The 16,493-nt window shown below is 43.8% G+C and overlaps 1 long non-coding RNA gene across 1 annotated transcript; it reads left to right on the top strand.

Moving 5' to 3' along the window:
- The first annotated feature begins 2,001 nt into the window (after nucleotides 1-2,001).
- Nucleotides 2,002-5,899, top strand: LOC123344484. The gene is made up of 3 exons (XR_006572566.1): nucleotides 2,002-2,099; nucleotides 3,073-3,147; nucleotides 5,061-5,899. It is a non-coding gene; the product is annotated as an uncharacterized LOC123344484 (long non-coding RNA).
- Nucleotides 5,900-16,493: the final 10,594 nt, after the last annotated feature.

The raw sequence follows: 16,493 nt of genomic DNA, 5'->3' as shown, positions 1-16,493 counted from the left end.
GGACTTTGGGTGACACCACTGCTCTATACCGAGGAACCTTCTAATGGCAAGTGAATAGGGAAACCCATGTGCTATAAACACCCTTCCCCATAGGCGCCTGCATCTATTGGGCATCTTCCCGCTGCACTGAAACCTGAGGTCTGGTTTTGCTAGAGGGAGCTGGCAGGGATCAAGTCCCCGGGAGCAGCAGGTAACAGCATTAGGAATCCATTTCAGGCCCACGCTCTGGGCTTTGCGGATGAAGAATGAAACCCCGTTGGGTGGCAAGAAGCAGGGGGATTGAGTTGAATAATTACAATGACCTGCAGTAGGGTTCTCGCCTTCCCAAAGTAGTAGTTTGTAGCAATGTCCATCCGCTGGCAGAGAGCCTGCCCCAGAGTCCATTGGAAAGGCTTGGCCGGGCTGCACTAGAGAGAAGTGAAAGGGTTCAGGCCCTGACAAAGACACATATGCCATGAGGGCTGTAGTTACAAGGGGGGGCGAGAGTTCCCTTCATAGGAGTTGAGCGATATGCAAAAACATGTAACTAGCATATTAGAGATACAGTAAATGTTTCCTTACCAGAAATCTATATATTTCTATGCAAAACTCGCCTTCACCACCATGTTACAGACTCCTATCCCTTTAAAATAAAAACGGTGAGTCCTACAATTACTGGGATTACTGTGAAAGGGGTATTGATTTGCAGCCTGCATTGTATGATCAGCACTAGGCAACCTCCCACCCCCAACGTCTTATACTGTAAGCACTAAACCATTCATAAATGTTTTATTTCACTGCTCCACTAACACCTGCTGCATAATAATCACCCGACCAGAATGGCGATACATTCCCGCAGCCAGCGAAAGGCAGCGATGTGATATGCAGTAGACACTGATTTGTGTGTGTGTTTTAATTACTGACCGAGAAACCAGTACACAAGCACAACGAGAGGGAGAGAGGGAAGGCCCACACGAAGGAGGCAAATGCAGCCTAATGCACAGATAGCTGACATCAACTTCCGTTAGGCAGCTACTTCAGATCGAACCTTTCGATTGTAACTGAAACAATTTGCATACTGATTCCCTTTCATAGCCTCCCAGATCCATAACAAGCCAGCCAGCTATTCAAATGCAAGTAGCATCCCTAAATGCAAGGCTAGACTGACCAAAAAGCGCTGTCCAACAAGCAAAGACGAAGAAAAGCCTTTGATGATGATTATTTTTTTAACCTTTAAAGATTTAGCTGAAAGCTGCTTGTTTATGACTGGGAACGTAAGGGAGAGAATTGATCCTTGCCTGGACTTAAAGATGGAGCAAAGGGCGCTGGAGAGATTTTTGACCTAGACCACAAACTGAGGCTCTTTTGAGGCGGGGGAATGGGACTTTGTCCCCCCCGTATACACAAAAAAATCTGCTTGCAACTCAGCTCCTGCAGACCTAGGAAATAAACAAATTGCTGCCTGTGTGTCTCGTGTATATTGGGCTGATGAAGAACGTGTAACTCTGGCTGTAATTTTTGCTTTTAAATTGGTCCAATAAAAGGTCTCAACCACCTCTTGTGGGGGTTTTGTGCTGTATGTTTTTTGAACGGGACTGGCGTGGCAACCACGGTGGTTTTTTGTTGTTGTTTTTTTTTCTTCTCGTTCTCATTTGAAATTATGCAGATAGGTTTTTTTTTCCTCCTAGGGGGCAAATCTAGGATGCGAACCTGCCTCGGATGTCAAAAAGGCAACTTGCCATGAAATCTGCTAATGTGCCACGGATCACGGGGGTAAGCATATCTAACCAGAGCATGGAGGGGGAGAGGGAAAAGACTTTGGGGAAAGCTGCAGCCTGTGGCGATCAGGAGGGTTAGTGAAAGGGGGCTGGTGACATTTGGCACCCAGCTGAGTTTAGTGGACATGCAAACAAGGTTTAAAGCTCTGTAGAGGTCAGCAGCAGCGTCATGAGCTCAGAGAGCCTGCAAGCTCTAGTACTGCAGCGCGCAGGCAGCCAGCATCCTTTCCCTCTTTCCCTGCAACTCGCGTTTCTCTCGTGACGGTCGAAATTAGCAAGAGGTAGAGAATAGATCACATATACTGCACTGTACCAGTCTCCTATGGAGAGCAGTAATGCTGGGTGGGTGCGCGCGCAATATATACAGAGGGCGAGATCCGGTCTGGAGAAAAATTTCTTTCCTATGTTTTTTGAAGTTCAGTTCTGTCTCTTCTAATGGATCCCCGAATGAATCCGCTGGCTACAAACCTGGGTTTCTCAAATTCTCCTCATATATATCTCTAGATAGCTCTATCTAGATAGAAAAGAAGTGGGATTTGACTAGACTATCAGGAACGGCGGATTTATTAGCTATTTTCAGATGCCGCCATGTGTCATTTTAAAGGTCCTTTCTTTTTTTTTAGGTATGAACAATTCCCTCTTGTCAAATATTATTAATGCGGCAGCATTTTGCAGTTAGGAAAGAAAAAGGTCTTGATCTTAGAAAAAAAAACACCACCGGGTTTGTTTAATCTTTTGGAGCATTCAGAATCCCTATTTGTGTTTTGTTCTTTGCTAAATTTTAAACTCGATCCAGATAATTTTCTGCTAATAATGAGCACGTCTTTATTTTATTTGGACAAAAATAACAATAATACTATAGACCAAGGCAAATCGATTCTTAAATAGTTTCAGGATAAGATAATATATTATATAAACTAGCTATGCAAATCCTAAGCATATGTTTGCTATGAACATGTATGCATAAATAAATATCCAGGAGAGATGGATATTTGATTTATCAGCTACCGTTAAGGAAAGGCGTTAAAGATGGTACGAAGATATTTACCTGTTTTCAGTCCTTATAAAATCCTCTTTTACCTTTAGACATCACCGAAAATAACATATAGTTCTCCTCTTTTGAAAAAAAAAAAAGACAAACCAAACTGACAGAATTATTCCCTTTGAGAGCAGTATTTTTCTGTCGAATTATTTTATTAATAGAATTCGGGTGAAATCAAATTAGTCCTCAAATTATTCTATGAAAAAGGCAAGTACTGGGTACGATAAGAAATGATCCCAGTGTGACAGATTTTCATTTTGATTTTATTTGAAGACACTTGATGGTTGTAGATCTTTCTCTGGTTTGTTGAGTCACCACAGCTGACTTCTTAAAACAGTAACTCAAGATGTAAGTAAAAGTGTTTTCATTTTTATTGATCCTGCTAACATCTTTCATTACCCAACATGTAACCACAACAAATTATTGCTCATTTGATACAGAGAGTTTTATTGACAATCTTACTACTTCTGATCTCGTTATATTAAGACAGACTTATACACGTATTAAATAAAGTTACTGTATATAAAATATCAGACACAAACATGCATATTTTACACATTTTTTTAAATTTCCCTTATTGATGAGCTAGCTAAATTTTATCGAAGAAAGGTGATTTTATTGGAAGCTGCTCTTAACTTCTTTGCTAAACTTTTAGACGGGTTACCAGAGCGGAAATGACGTGTGAAATAATTTGTCCTACAGTACTTCATAAGAGATTTCCCCAAACGTAAAAGCCCAGTCAGGAGTGAAAGGTCTGGCAGGCTAGTCGGTAAAGCAGCGCAGGATGTGTGTCTGGGGCAGGGTCTGATGTGTCCAGAGGCAGGGCTCTGAATTTAAGACCTGCATATCCAGAAAATCAGTGGCTCTGGCCGAGTGCAGAGCAGACACTGTGACTGTGGTGCTCAACCTGAGGCCAGATCCATTATCCCTCACTCAGGCAAAACTCTCGTTGAAGTCAGGACGTTTGACGATATCTTTCCTGGGTAAGGAATGTAGGGCTGGACCCCGAAGTCAAGGGGTGCTTTCTTGAGTACAGACCACAGGATGGCTCCGTGGGGTACATAATTCCCAAGCACCTTCTATGCAAATGAACTTGCCTAAGCAGCCTCCGGTAGGCGCTTATGTGCCCTGCAATGGGCTTTGCAAATACAAACAAACACTCAGGCTTCCCAGGAAGGACACTGTGAGGATTTAGGATGAGCTCTGGGAAAGTGATCAATGGTAAAGCGCTGAGTTGCAGGGATGCTGATGCTGCTTCTGCCTAGGGAGAGAGCAGCACGTGAGATGTAAGAAGCCCCCTCTCCTCTTACCCCCGCTCCCTTGTTATAAATCCCTCCAGAAAACAGTAGCGCACTTTGCAGGGCGTCAGCAGAGACCGCGCGACCCCAGGACAGGGCTTGTGGGGGGAGAGGGCTCTGTGCTCAGAGACAGCTGATTGACCAATATCTGCCTTTTCATTAATAAAGGCACCTCACCAACCGTTACTTCCTTGTTTAGTGGAGGATTTCAAGGGCCTGGATTTTGCTACCCATCATTGGTATGTAATGGGAAAGCTGATAGGAGAAATGGTATGCAGACATACACCCACACAGTATCTATTTTACACATACCCGCTGTATAGATATATTACACATACAGCAAGGCATCAAAACATATACACATTGTAAATAGTCTAATAGGATTTTGGGCTTCATTACAATTACGTCTAATGTAATTACAATATTTTTGTTTTCTTAATTGTCCTCGAAATGGGATAAAGACATTATTATTCAGAGTAATTAGTTAATATATTGAAAGCGTAAAACTGGTTTCTATTGGGTTTTTTTTAAATGTAAACTCAAATGTGTCTTATGGAGAAGAAGAGACAAATAAAAGAAAACCTACCAACATTTATCTTATACTTATATAAAGATTCTCTATAGATATATGAGTAAATGTGTGAGTGTATACAGTTCACATCTACACACACATTAATTGCAAATACGTGTCTATATTAGGTATCCCACATAGCACACATCTTATATCATGAGTACACGTGCATACCCAATATGTGTGCATAGACACACATTTTACTGCTCGCACACACAGTGAAAGGTTGATTACGATTTGTCTTGGTACATATATATGTATACGTGTAAATGTAACTAGGTTTGAAATCATATTATCTTATAAACTTCCATTGAAAATGATCGCAGCTTCCTAAATACTGTGCGTTGATTACCCTCATTGTTGTTAAAGCCATTCTCCATGTGCATATACAGATCCTTGGTACAATCGCTGCTACCAGTGCAGAATGCATCGCCTGTTTTACTGAGACGTCCGAACGTCCATTAGGAAAACACAAATATTCATGTCAAGCCTGCTTGCCAGAAGTATGGTGCCATTACTCTAATGAATTGATCGTGTTTGTAGATGGGCCTCGAGGATATCGTTTCTGAGGCAAATAGTTTGTTTCTCATCTGTTCCATACCGTTGAACCCAATACCAAGAAATACGATGAAATCAAATGTTTGAATGACAGGGTACACACTTCCTAGGCATCGCTCTCCAGTTTCTCAGTTGAAATGTTAGACCTTCCTGCCATCTTACTTAAAGAGAATTTAAGATCTAATGTCGATTCATTTGATGTAATATGTTTGAATATTTCTTTAAAAATAAAACAAAAGCATTTTACTGTGGGGAAGAACTATGAGGAGTCCTATTTGTTATTATGCGCGGTGCGATGTTCTATGTTTCCAAATGTTTACAAAAGTGAAAATCAGGCTCTTTTATTTACATACATTAGTGAACAAGGATTTTGGACTCCTAAAGCAAACCCTAATATGTTAATTTTCTTTAAAAACATTGTTTGTATTCTTATTACGAAAATACAATGTAGTATTTTCTCATAAAAGTTGATGGCTTTTTGATGCATGGGACATACGGTCAAATTAAAGTAGCTGGATTCTATAGTAAATGATTTTTAATCTTCTGCGTTTTTATGAAAATAAAAGGCAGCACTTTGTCATTTTAGCAATGTATGTAGCCAATAAATCTAATTTCAACATTGATTTTTGTAGGAATTAAGCGATCTCTGCATTATCTGTTGTGATTTGTTTTTGGAAAGAAGCCTGCTTTCTCCTAGATTATGTAGTTTTTATAAATTGCTAATTACCAAAGGATTTGTCATTAATATTGCTTACATTTGGCAGCTTTTTTCATAGAATATATATATATATATTTGACCGTGCAAGTATATCATACCATCTATAATGGAGTTTTATGGACCGCGTTAGGAAAGGCATGGAACGTAACATGTTCAGTGAATGATTCCTATTCCTATAATTAGTTCTCAGAACAGTTTAGGAAGTTGTCAGTCTCCTAATATAAACGGGGGAAAGTGAGTGATCACATTCGCTCATACATGTAACTAACAAGAATCTCATCAACACAGAAATTTATTATAATCAAATGCAGCTACTGTGCAGCCTCCAACTGATTAAAATGCACCTATGCCCAAATTGATTAATGGAGGTTCTAAAACGGCACGTGTTTCTCTTTGCTTTCTTGTACAATTCAGTCTTTCTTTCGTTCCTTTTTTGGGGGACAGGGTTTTGTTATTTCTTTAAGGATCTGAGGGAACATCACCTTTTAACAAGCAAAGGATTTTTAACGCCCTCCTTCCCTAACTGATCAAACAGATTAACAGTATTCATTAAAGTGATATTGATCTCTATTGTATGACAGTCCAGGAGTGTATGTATATTTGCATACATACATCTATATTCACTCAGCGATGGCCTTTAATGTAATATTTGAAGAAAGATACATTTCATGTCATGTGATAGAAACGTGTGTGTGTGAGAGAGAAATCAGTGAAGCAGGGTTAGATCTAGATCACATTTCCGGGTTAGATTCTGTGTAACAGAGTCCTGGGCATTCTTATAATATTTTAAATAGATATGAGTGAATTTACTTTCCTTCCTGGACGTGGTAATGTAGATGGTGATTGAAGAAAACCGTGATGCCGCAAGTTGCTGAGTTCCCTCAATTGCCATTCAGTTCGATGGGAAAAGGTGTTCAGCTCTGCGAGGATCTGGTCCTAACTCATATTTAGGGCGTATCAAAAATAGGGGAATGTGGCTTAGCTACAGAAGATCTGAATGTGCCCAGGGATGTTTTTTCCATATGATTTTTCTCAATGGGAATGCTACTTCGGGCCAGATCGTGCTGCCGGATTAGTCGAACCGATCTGACTCCCCCAAATATCTCCGACTTTTCATCTTTGAACGCTTCAAATTTGACCTCGTCCACTAAACAATTAGCAACGCAGCTACGAGGGTGCAGGGCTGCTCCGGAGAATTAAACACACTCGCTCTGTCAATGGACGGCGGAAGCCGCAACATTAAACTTTAGTCTCAGGGTTGTTGTTTTTTCCCCCTCCCTTTTCAGACTTGGAAATAGGCTGGCGTCTGAATTTATTTTGGCTCAAGGAGCTCCGACATCTCTTCCATTGCAATGCTCACGAAACAAAATGTAAAACGGTGTTTTCAGCCAAACGAGATTATTCGCTGCACGCGGCTGACTCTTGTCATTGGCATATCAAACAGCAAATAAACCAAGTACAGAGTTCAAAAGGCTGGTGCCAGACAGGTTGCTTCGGTCCCCACCCACCAGCCCTCCCCAAAAGAAAGACCTAATATGTCTTTTACTTCATGGGCCTTAACTTGCAGCCCCTCCACAGCCAAACCTCCGAATGAAACCCGTCGGCAAGGAGCGCAGGATGGAGCCCAGCACTGAAAATTATTGTAATTAATATTTGCCCTTGTGACTTTAAAGCTTTAATACGTTAACATGAAAGATCTGTGCAAAGTGGGCAGCACTTTTGTACAAGTCACCCTTGCGTGGGCCTCATTTCCAGTCTTTTCCTGACTTTCAGTTGTGGGGGGGGGGGATACATTAACCTGAGAAATGTATTCGGTTATTAGCAAACCTAGCTCTCTTCCATTGGGGGAAGGGACTATTTCAACACAAATGCAGAATCAGAACCAGACAGCGGTAGCTTAATGGCAGCTAATTTGAACGACTCAGTTCTTTAGCCTTGGCTTTAACCCTTTATTGCCTGGATGCCACAAGTTCAAACTTTTCCTTTATATGAAGGAGTTTGGAACGATCTGTCACGAGTTAAAGTTAATTTCAGTAACTCTACTATTATTAGCTAATATTAATAGTAAGGTAATATTAATAGTATTCATAGCACTGATAACAAATAATAAAGAACGAACAAAAAAGCTGCATAAGAGAAGTAAGAAATCAGTCCAACCAGAAATTTCAAAAGCACGATAGACAATGTATTTTGCTGTACAAGCACTCATCACCGTATTTACTTGTTATGCTCTTCCCACCGTAGGAATAAGCGCATAGTTATTGCAATATCATTCCTTTGATCGGAGACAAGGGGATAATTTGTTTCGAACACACAAGCTTGGAGGTGAAACTTAGTGATGGTGAACTGTGGTTTCAGAGGCAGTCTCTCTTATCGGGGATCTTTTGCTTTGTTTAAAGAAGGCTACTTGTTTACCAGGTAAACCTTCTTTGTGTCGCTGGGCAACATTCTTTCTTGCTGAATCCAACTCCTATGAGAATTAACTTTTTTCGGGAAAATACGTGTATGCTGGTAGCTTCCGACCCAATTCTATTAGTAATTTAGAATTTTCCAACTTGCGGATAAAATGGTTGGCTCTGACCCCCGGGCACTCTGTCTTCCGTTACGTGGGAGCACATAGTGTGTGCCCGTTGCTGCTTCTGTGAAGTTAAAATAACTTTTAAAAGAGTCTTTTCAAATAAAAAACGCCACGTCTTGTTTGGAAACAAAAACCAAACACGTTTTCAGCAAGTATTATTCGTAAAGAACTGGCAGCATAAACCGGAATTTACTAATGAAAGCCTAATGCAACCGGACAGGATTCGGAATGAAATTAACGTTTGATTTGCATATGGGTCGATTTTTGTTGAGTGAATAATCTGCCAATAAACTACACTCAGTGTGAGACAGTTTAGACGTTTCTACAGTCTGTGAATTTGTATTTTCACTTCTAAACACCCAGGGTCTGTTTAACTGTTCATTCTCCAACCGAGGATCATCAAACCACATTGTAGAATTTAAACAAACAGCCCAACCCTCTAGCTTCCCTTTAAAACATTTTTTTTAATTAACGTTAGAGTAGATGTAAGATCAGCTTTTATTCAGAAAACGTCCACCTTGTGCTTAGGCCTATGGTAACAAAGTTCAACTGATTTTGCTCGCTGGATTAATGCTTTCATTCTCCACTCCTAGAGATAACCCTAGATGTTTACCATATCATTAGTTTCCATTGATAGATCACGGGTTTCTTTTAAAATATAGAAATATTCTAAGTGACTATCGAGTCACGTTGCTTTGAAACCTTCGATTTTCTAGTTCTTGTCTCGATGGGGCTGAGAACAAAGAAGCCCCAGACTTTTTCCTGAGTACCAGCAATGGCAATAAAGCTGTGATATTATTTTAGTGGTGGCTCTAAGCCCTAACAGTGAAGAGTCGAGAGTAGAGTTCAAATGCATCAAACTATCAGAAGTAATTTATCCGGATTCATAAATAATGGCCTTATTACACTCAGCCCCCTTAATTCATGCTCCTGTCCGCTTGCTTGCGGGGTTTCAACAGATAAAAAGTTTATAAGTTGGTTGGGTTTTTGTTTTCCTTTTTCCATCATTAACATCATTAATATAAGCTATCAATAACCCTGTCGTTTGGAGCATAGCTTCACAGTATTGATCCGCGTAGCTATTCATCTCTGCCATAGAAGACACGGAATAATTTTCGCATTACAGCAGCTTGGATTTGCTTTTAATTCATATTTAAAGCTGCAACTGGCTCTGTGGAGCTCTCTGCGAAAGACTAGAGGCGCCTAATTAATAATAAGTTAGAAACGAAGGAAGGCACCAGCGGATAAATAATTAATACAGACATCTATGTCTCTTTGAATATTGCTACTTTAAAAATTTAGACTTACCAGGGCCATACTGTAAGTCTGCAATTTATATTGAGGAGATGATTTAAGAAAGCTATTTTTTTCCCTGAAATACAATGCTAAATTATTTACAGTGTTTTGCAAGCCTCCATAAGTTCCTTCATTATCAAACACTGCGGTTTGCTCATTCTGGGGGGGGGGGGGGAGCACGAATCTAAAGACAAATCCGAAGTAGCAGCTGGAACTCCGCTTATATTTGTGTATATATGGGAATAAAGCAGGCAAAGTCGTCCAAAGAGAACGTTAAGAGAGCAGCCGGGGAGGAGCGCGTCTCTCTGACAACTTTTTTTAAGAGACGTGTCGTATTGTTACCAAGGCTCTGCTGCATTTACAAAGTGATCTCCAGGAAAATAAACATCGGGTTCGTATACCGAATGGCTCCTGGGCTGAGAAACTGGACTCAAGGAAAATCAAAACAATAATCAACAACTTCCCTCCCCTTCCCCCCGCTTTGGGCCAGTGTCTAAACTCAATGAACTCTTACTTTTAAGTAAAACGATTTGGAATGAAAAGAATGGAGGAGAAAAATAATTTGTTTAGCTGGGGGAATGGGGCGTGGGCTGGGACGAATTGATAGAGATACAAATCTCGCTTCACCTGTTGTTGAGGGGGGAATAGAGTGATCCTACATTAAACCCAAAATGGGTGAAGTGATTCGAGAGCCCCCATGCCCATCATCTAAGGAACTAGATTCACCCTCTTGGGTGAAATACAGCGATGACTTGGTGGGATGGGTGAAGGCTGCGCTGCGGGTCTCTCGGTGTGAATACTGCGGGAGAAAGCAATTAACTTTTAGCACAGTATCTCCCCACCCAGCTTCTCCTTCACTTGCGGGTTTGACTGCGCATACTTTGCGCTAAGCGCGCACGGCGCTTTAAGGCCATTTGCTCCTGAACTCCGACAGGCCAAGGGGAGCTTTGCGACCCGCATCAAGGCCGCTTGAGTGCCTCCCAACAAAAAGAGTCCTTCCCCCCCTTGCAAGCCCGGCAGCCAGGAGCGTGCAGGACAAATATCGACCACTCTGAGAATGGGAACAGATGTAGCGTGCGCTGCCAGCCCCACCACGCTTTCATTCGGGTTCCCAGGATGTCTTTTTAAATGTTCATTAATGCCACTTCAGAATATTGACACTGTTTGGGCGGGGGGGGGGGGAAGCCTAGTGCATTAATGGGAGAAAACCAATGGCCAAAGTGGCTTTCCCCTCCTCCCCGCGTTTGGGATGGTTTAATGTACAACTGCACCGAGAAGAAGGGGGGTGGAGAGGGCCGGGGGAGGTCAAAAAAGTGTGTGCGCTTTTCAAAGCTGCTCAAATGCCTGATCAACAACCCCGGTGGGGAGGGGGGGTTTGTGTCTATGGGTGGGCATGGGTGTGTGGGCGCGAGAGAGAATGGGTCTGTGTGCGCGGCCACCCGTGGGGAAGAGAGAACCTCTGAGCCTGGGATCTTCCCGGCGCTCCCTAGCTGTAGCTGCCACTCTGCCCATTTCCATCCCTTCCTGCCTGAGAATGCTCTCGGTAGGAGATTTTAAAGTCCGGAGAGAAATTATCTCCCCTAACTACGCCCCCCGGGTTAACACAACCCCTTCGCGTTTTGCGGCGCCGATAAACTAGCTCCACGAAGTTGTGTGTCGCGGAACTCCTCGCTACTCTGTGTACATCGGGGGAGTTTCGTGACGGTGCCACCCGTTGTCCCAGCCTTTTAAGCCCCCTTTCTCTGAGCTGCCTATGACAGATGTGTCTGTTTTCGTCACCGGGCAAGTTTCCAAGAAGCTCAACAGGGGAAAGTCTAGAAAAGTTAATCTCCTCCTGGCAGCTGTTGGCTTTTGGAGTCTTCAAGCGTCACCTTTGACATGTTCCCCTTTGGAACGGGGCGAGATCTCCATCCACTGACCACTGCAAGCTGTCACCAACACAAGGGGAGCAAAGGGGCCTTTTTATCATCGGACCGCGACAGAGAATAAACATCGCTTACAAGGGAGAGAAGCAGAAAAGCCGGCCTCGTTTCAGAAACCTTCACCAAACCCAGGCCTCTGTCAAATCCGCCCCAACATATTGTAATGGATTCCGCCCCCCGCCGCCCCCTCCTCCCTGCTGTGCTTCAGCTTCCCGGGTTGTTTGCAATTTGTTTGCGCCGTCCTTAGCTTCGCTGCATTTGCACACACAGCCCCTCCTCTTCTGCTGCGGGTAGGCCCGGCCCCAGGCTCAGACCTGGCTCGCCCACGGAGGCCGCGTAACTGCCTTTTCGCCCTCTTTTCTCCCTCTCTTTTTTTTCCCTTCTTAATTGCTACAGTTGGGGGAGAGATGATGGCTGCTTCATGGCGTCCTTCTCTTGGATTTAAACCACACACACACACTCACACCAGAATTCAAACAAGCAAAGTTGGGTTTTAAGTCCTCTCTGCTGATCAAATAAAGACTTAACGATTATTCCGTTAAATAGATGGCACTTGGCTACACGAAGTGTAATTGATTAGAGCGCCAAAATGATTTGTTTCGAGGGTTCTCTTTCACTCTTCGGCAAGATCCACTTGGGTTGAGGCTCCCTTAAACGTCACAAACTTTAAGCATTTCAAAGGTGAAACCCCACAGAGCAGGACTCCCTCAGGATCAGATTCTGTGGTTTTCATTTAAACCTCCTAAAGCCGGGAAATGTATTCTACAATGTCTAACCCCCGGCAGGTCAGCCAGGGAGTGGTAGGTTAGGATCTCCCATACCCAGGCTTTGCAGACCGCTGTAAAACAGGCCTCTGTCAAAGGAGCTGCGGCAGGTGTAGGCCCAGGAAATACTCTGTTGTTGGTTTGTATGCTAGTCGATGGATTTTTGTGTTCAGTTTCCTTTTCACTTCGGGGGGAGGGGAGCGGAGAAATCGATCTCTGAGATTAATTTATATCACTTTATGATCCTTCCATGAAGAAGGGGACCTCAATAGACCCCCACCCAGCACTACCCGGACCCTAATCCATAGAGAGCTGACACCATGCACTGCTGTGTATTACTGAGAATTCTGATCCTGTGGATTACTGAGACCAGAGTGGCTGTGTGACTAGGTTGTTGTGATCTATGGATTATTGACACGCTAGATCCTGGGAGCTGTTTACACTCTCCCATGTTAACAGCACAGATACATGGGACGTAAACTGTGTCCTATATTTCTCCGGCACAGAAATCTTCATAGAAAAATACTGACTGTACCCATGCAGTACCAACCCTTCACAACTTTTAAAAAATCGGGGCCATTTTGTTGCATTTTTTTCACGAGCAAAAGAACAAATGTAGACTATGAATTAATGTAAATGTTCATATTTTAAATGTCAGTCATGTTAAGGTATTAGAGTGTCAAACAGTTCTTGAAACCTTCTCACAAAAACATTCTCTCTTTTTTAAGACAAATTTGATCCAACAATTGGCTGCAGGCAGGACAGAGTTTCATTATAAAACAGAAAAGTTGGGATTCAGTTAGACTGGTAACATGGCTATAGTGCTGCTCCTGTGAAACACCAGATTCTGCATTTTTCATTTATTTCGGCTCTGATTTTTTCCTATTTATTTTTAATTAAACCTAAAAACTTTCTGAAATCATTAATTGAGCTTCAGATCCATTGTTTCCGCAACCTGCAGCTTGGATGGTTCTTGTTCTCTGTCCATCAATATTAGAAATGGAGATAGCTTTTATCTTAACATTACAGGTATTACGAGAGGTTTAGCAGGGCTTTTTTAGCATAGAGTGGTTTTTTGGGGGGGGAAGGATAGCAAAATATTAAAGATTAAGATTAAGATATTAAAATTATGTAGGACTGAGGTGTAGGTACTAGCACAATTTACAAGTGTACGGAGTTTCAGACGGGAAGGGAAAATAAAACTGTCAGCGTAACTGATGGCTTTCCGCCATCTGTTGAGGTAGGACTGAATTCTGACAAATACAATCTTGTAATCAGTTTTCCAGAGAATTAATAAAGCAGCCCCAATCACTTTGGAAATGTTGACTTTTTCAAATAGCTCTAATATTTGCCTTTGAGAGATGACTATTAAACATGTGTATCAGCTACTTGTCATTAGGAAAAGTTTTCCTCTACGCTTACTCTGCATTTTATCCTCTCCTTAGTCGTATTCAGAATCACGCTGTTCTCTCTTTGGGAGTCTGTGCGTTGTAACCGCTCTGCTCATTTGGTGTCCGGCTCAGAGGGCCTCACGTCTCCCCTTTTGAACATCCCTACATGGAACCTCAATGTATCGATAGATCTATGAGCGTGATCAAGGCAGAGGTCAATGTCGCCCGCTCCACCCTTTGATTTCCATGGATCACGGTCTGCGGATCTGGATATGGCCGGTATTATCAGACAGACACTTATGACAAATACAGTCAGTGCTGCGCTCGCATGTGTCTCTGTGTAGATATAGATGTAGGCGTTTCCCACTGTAATGGGTCTAACTTAGCCATCAGATAGGATCCTTAGCCATTCCTGTGCTCGACATAACTTAGACCAGCGTATGGGGAGTGTAGATTGCTTTATCCGAAGTGCTCCAAGGCTCATCCCGTTCAGAGGGGCTCCTCTAGGCAATGAGCTGGCTAAGGGATGGATCGGTTTTCTTGTACTGACGGCCTAGCACACACAGACAACGGGAGGCCTGTTACAAAGCAGCGTTTGCAACCATGCTGCCCCCCTTGCCCCTAATCCATGTTGCCAGCCCCCTGCTATACCATAGGACACCCCATGGGGTCTCAGGCAGCAGACCATGGCCTCCACCTTTCGCACTGGGATGGGTGTCTGCTGACAGATTCCTCCCCTTTGTGGACATTTCTCTGGCGCAGCTATTCCTACCCTCCACGGGAAGCGCCCGGGTACTTCGGTGATGGGCGGATAGAGAAGCATGTGTCTGTGTTGTGCAGAGCTAGGGATCCGAGCAATACTCCAGAGCAAGGAGAAGTGGAGGCTAATCTCTCTGGAGGAGAAGAGAGATGTGGGAACCAGAGGGGGGGGGGGACATGAAAGAGGACGAGATTAGCACGAAGAGGAGAGGGAAGGAAGTAAAACAGGGCGCAGGTGAGAGGGAGGGAGTGTGACCAGAGGAGATGGTGGGAGAGGAGGGTTGTGGAAGGAGAGGGGAGAAGACCAGAGCGGGGAGTAGCAAGGGACGGAGCAGCGCAGGGGGCTGCAGGAAGGAGAACGAGACCAGGCAGGCTAGAGGAGCAGGGCGAAGGGCGAGGGGTCACGGGGAGCGGGGCAGGGAAGAGGAGCAAGGCGGGAGGATGGGACGGGGTCGTTTCCACTCCGGCAAACAGGGAGATGGCGCCAAGGAACGGGCGGCCCTAGGGGAGAGCGGGAGGAAATACACCGCAGCGGGCAAACTCCGGGCAGCTAGACCAGGAGGAGAGGATAAAAGAGGGAGATGAAGGAAGGAGCCTGCACGCCGGAAAACGCCCTTCATCCCTTCCCCAGCGCGTGTTTCCAGCCGCCCTCTCTCCCAGTCCCGGGAGAATAAAGCCCGTCCCCTGCAGGGCCCCAGGGATCGGGCGCGGGCCTGCTGCTGCTGCTGCTGCTGCAGGACTTTGAGGCGGTGCTCGGCTCTGGAGTGCCCCAGCTGGGAGGGCAGTTTTACCCCTTCATGCCACCAGTGTGGCGGGTAAATCACCTGCGGGCCAAGGTCTGAGTCTGAGCACCAGCTTCTGCACCCTGCGGCGCAGAGCAGGGAGCTGTTCCAGTCCACGCCTTTGGGTGAAACACCGGCCCCACCGCAGCCCGGGGCCAGGATTTCACCCTCACTCCACTGCTGCAGCGGAGCCACTTAGGTGGCTTGTGTTAAAGTAACGGTGCTGGCTATGTCCACTAGATCAGTTCAGTATTGCTGGCTTTATTTGATTACGGTTAAATTAGGGGTCAGCTTTGGGGGACAGTCTTGGGCCTGCGGTGGGGGTCCCAGACTGGGAGTGCGGAGGCCTGGTTTCTAGTCTCAGCTCTGCCTGTGCTTTGGGGATTAGTTCCTCCTTTGTAAAATGGGATAATGAAGCTTGCTCACCTTTGTAAAGCCCTTTGAGCTGTACAGAGGAACAGCTCTATGTCCGTGCAGAACATGGTCCTATATGTGTTTCTAGCTACTTTGTTTTATTATCGTCTTGTGCTTTATTCTTGCTTGAAAATGTTGACGTGCCTGCGGGATTGAGCGATTTACCTTATTGTAGCATCACCCCGCTTTATTTTCGAGGCACCCTCTTTTCCACCGGCTTCGGACAGTACTTTCAGAATAGCAAATGAAAGGTCAGACCATTTTCCTTTGTTTTGGCCAAGGATTTGGTCTAAAGATCAAACACAACAAACCTAAGGTAGCTCCCTGTTCACAAAATATGCACCATAAATGTAGTAGAAGGTTCTTTTCTAGGAATACCGTATGAAAGATTTTATCAAATGTGCTTAATATTTGTTTAGCAAGTGGGTTTTGTTTTCATCTTGATTAATATGGTCCGCATTTGAGTCTAAATACACTATTTTGCACAGTTGTTTACAAAATGTTTGCAGAGAAAATGTCCACAAAACCCTTGTGATAAAGTTCTAGCAGGAGACATTTTCCAAATGATCCTATGATTTACTTTTCAAGTCGCTTCAAAAGAGGGGTGGCTTATTTTGTTCTGGATTCACCCCTATTTCTGTCT

The sequence above is a fragment of the Mauremys mutica genome, chromosome 11 (assembly GCF_020497125.1).
Source record: "Mauremys mutica isolate MM-2020 ecotype Southern chromosome 11, ASM2049712v1, whole genome shotgun sequence".
Taxonomy (NCBI): Eukaryota; Metazoa; Chordata; order Testudines; family Geoemydidae; genus Mauremys; species Mauremys mutica.
The sequence above is the reverse complement of the archived record's forward strand: the minus strand, read 5'-3'. Positions and strand labels throughout refer to the sequence as shown.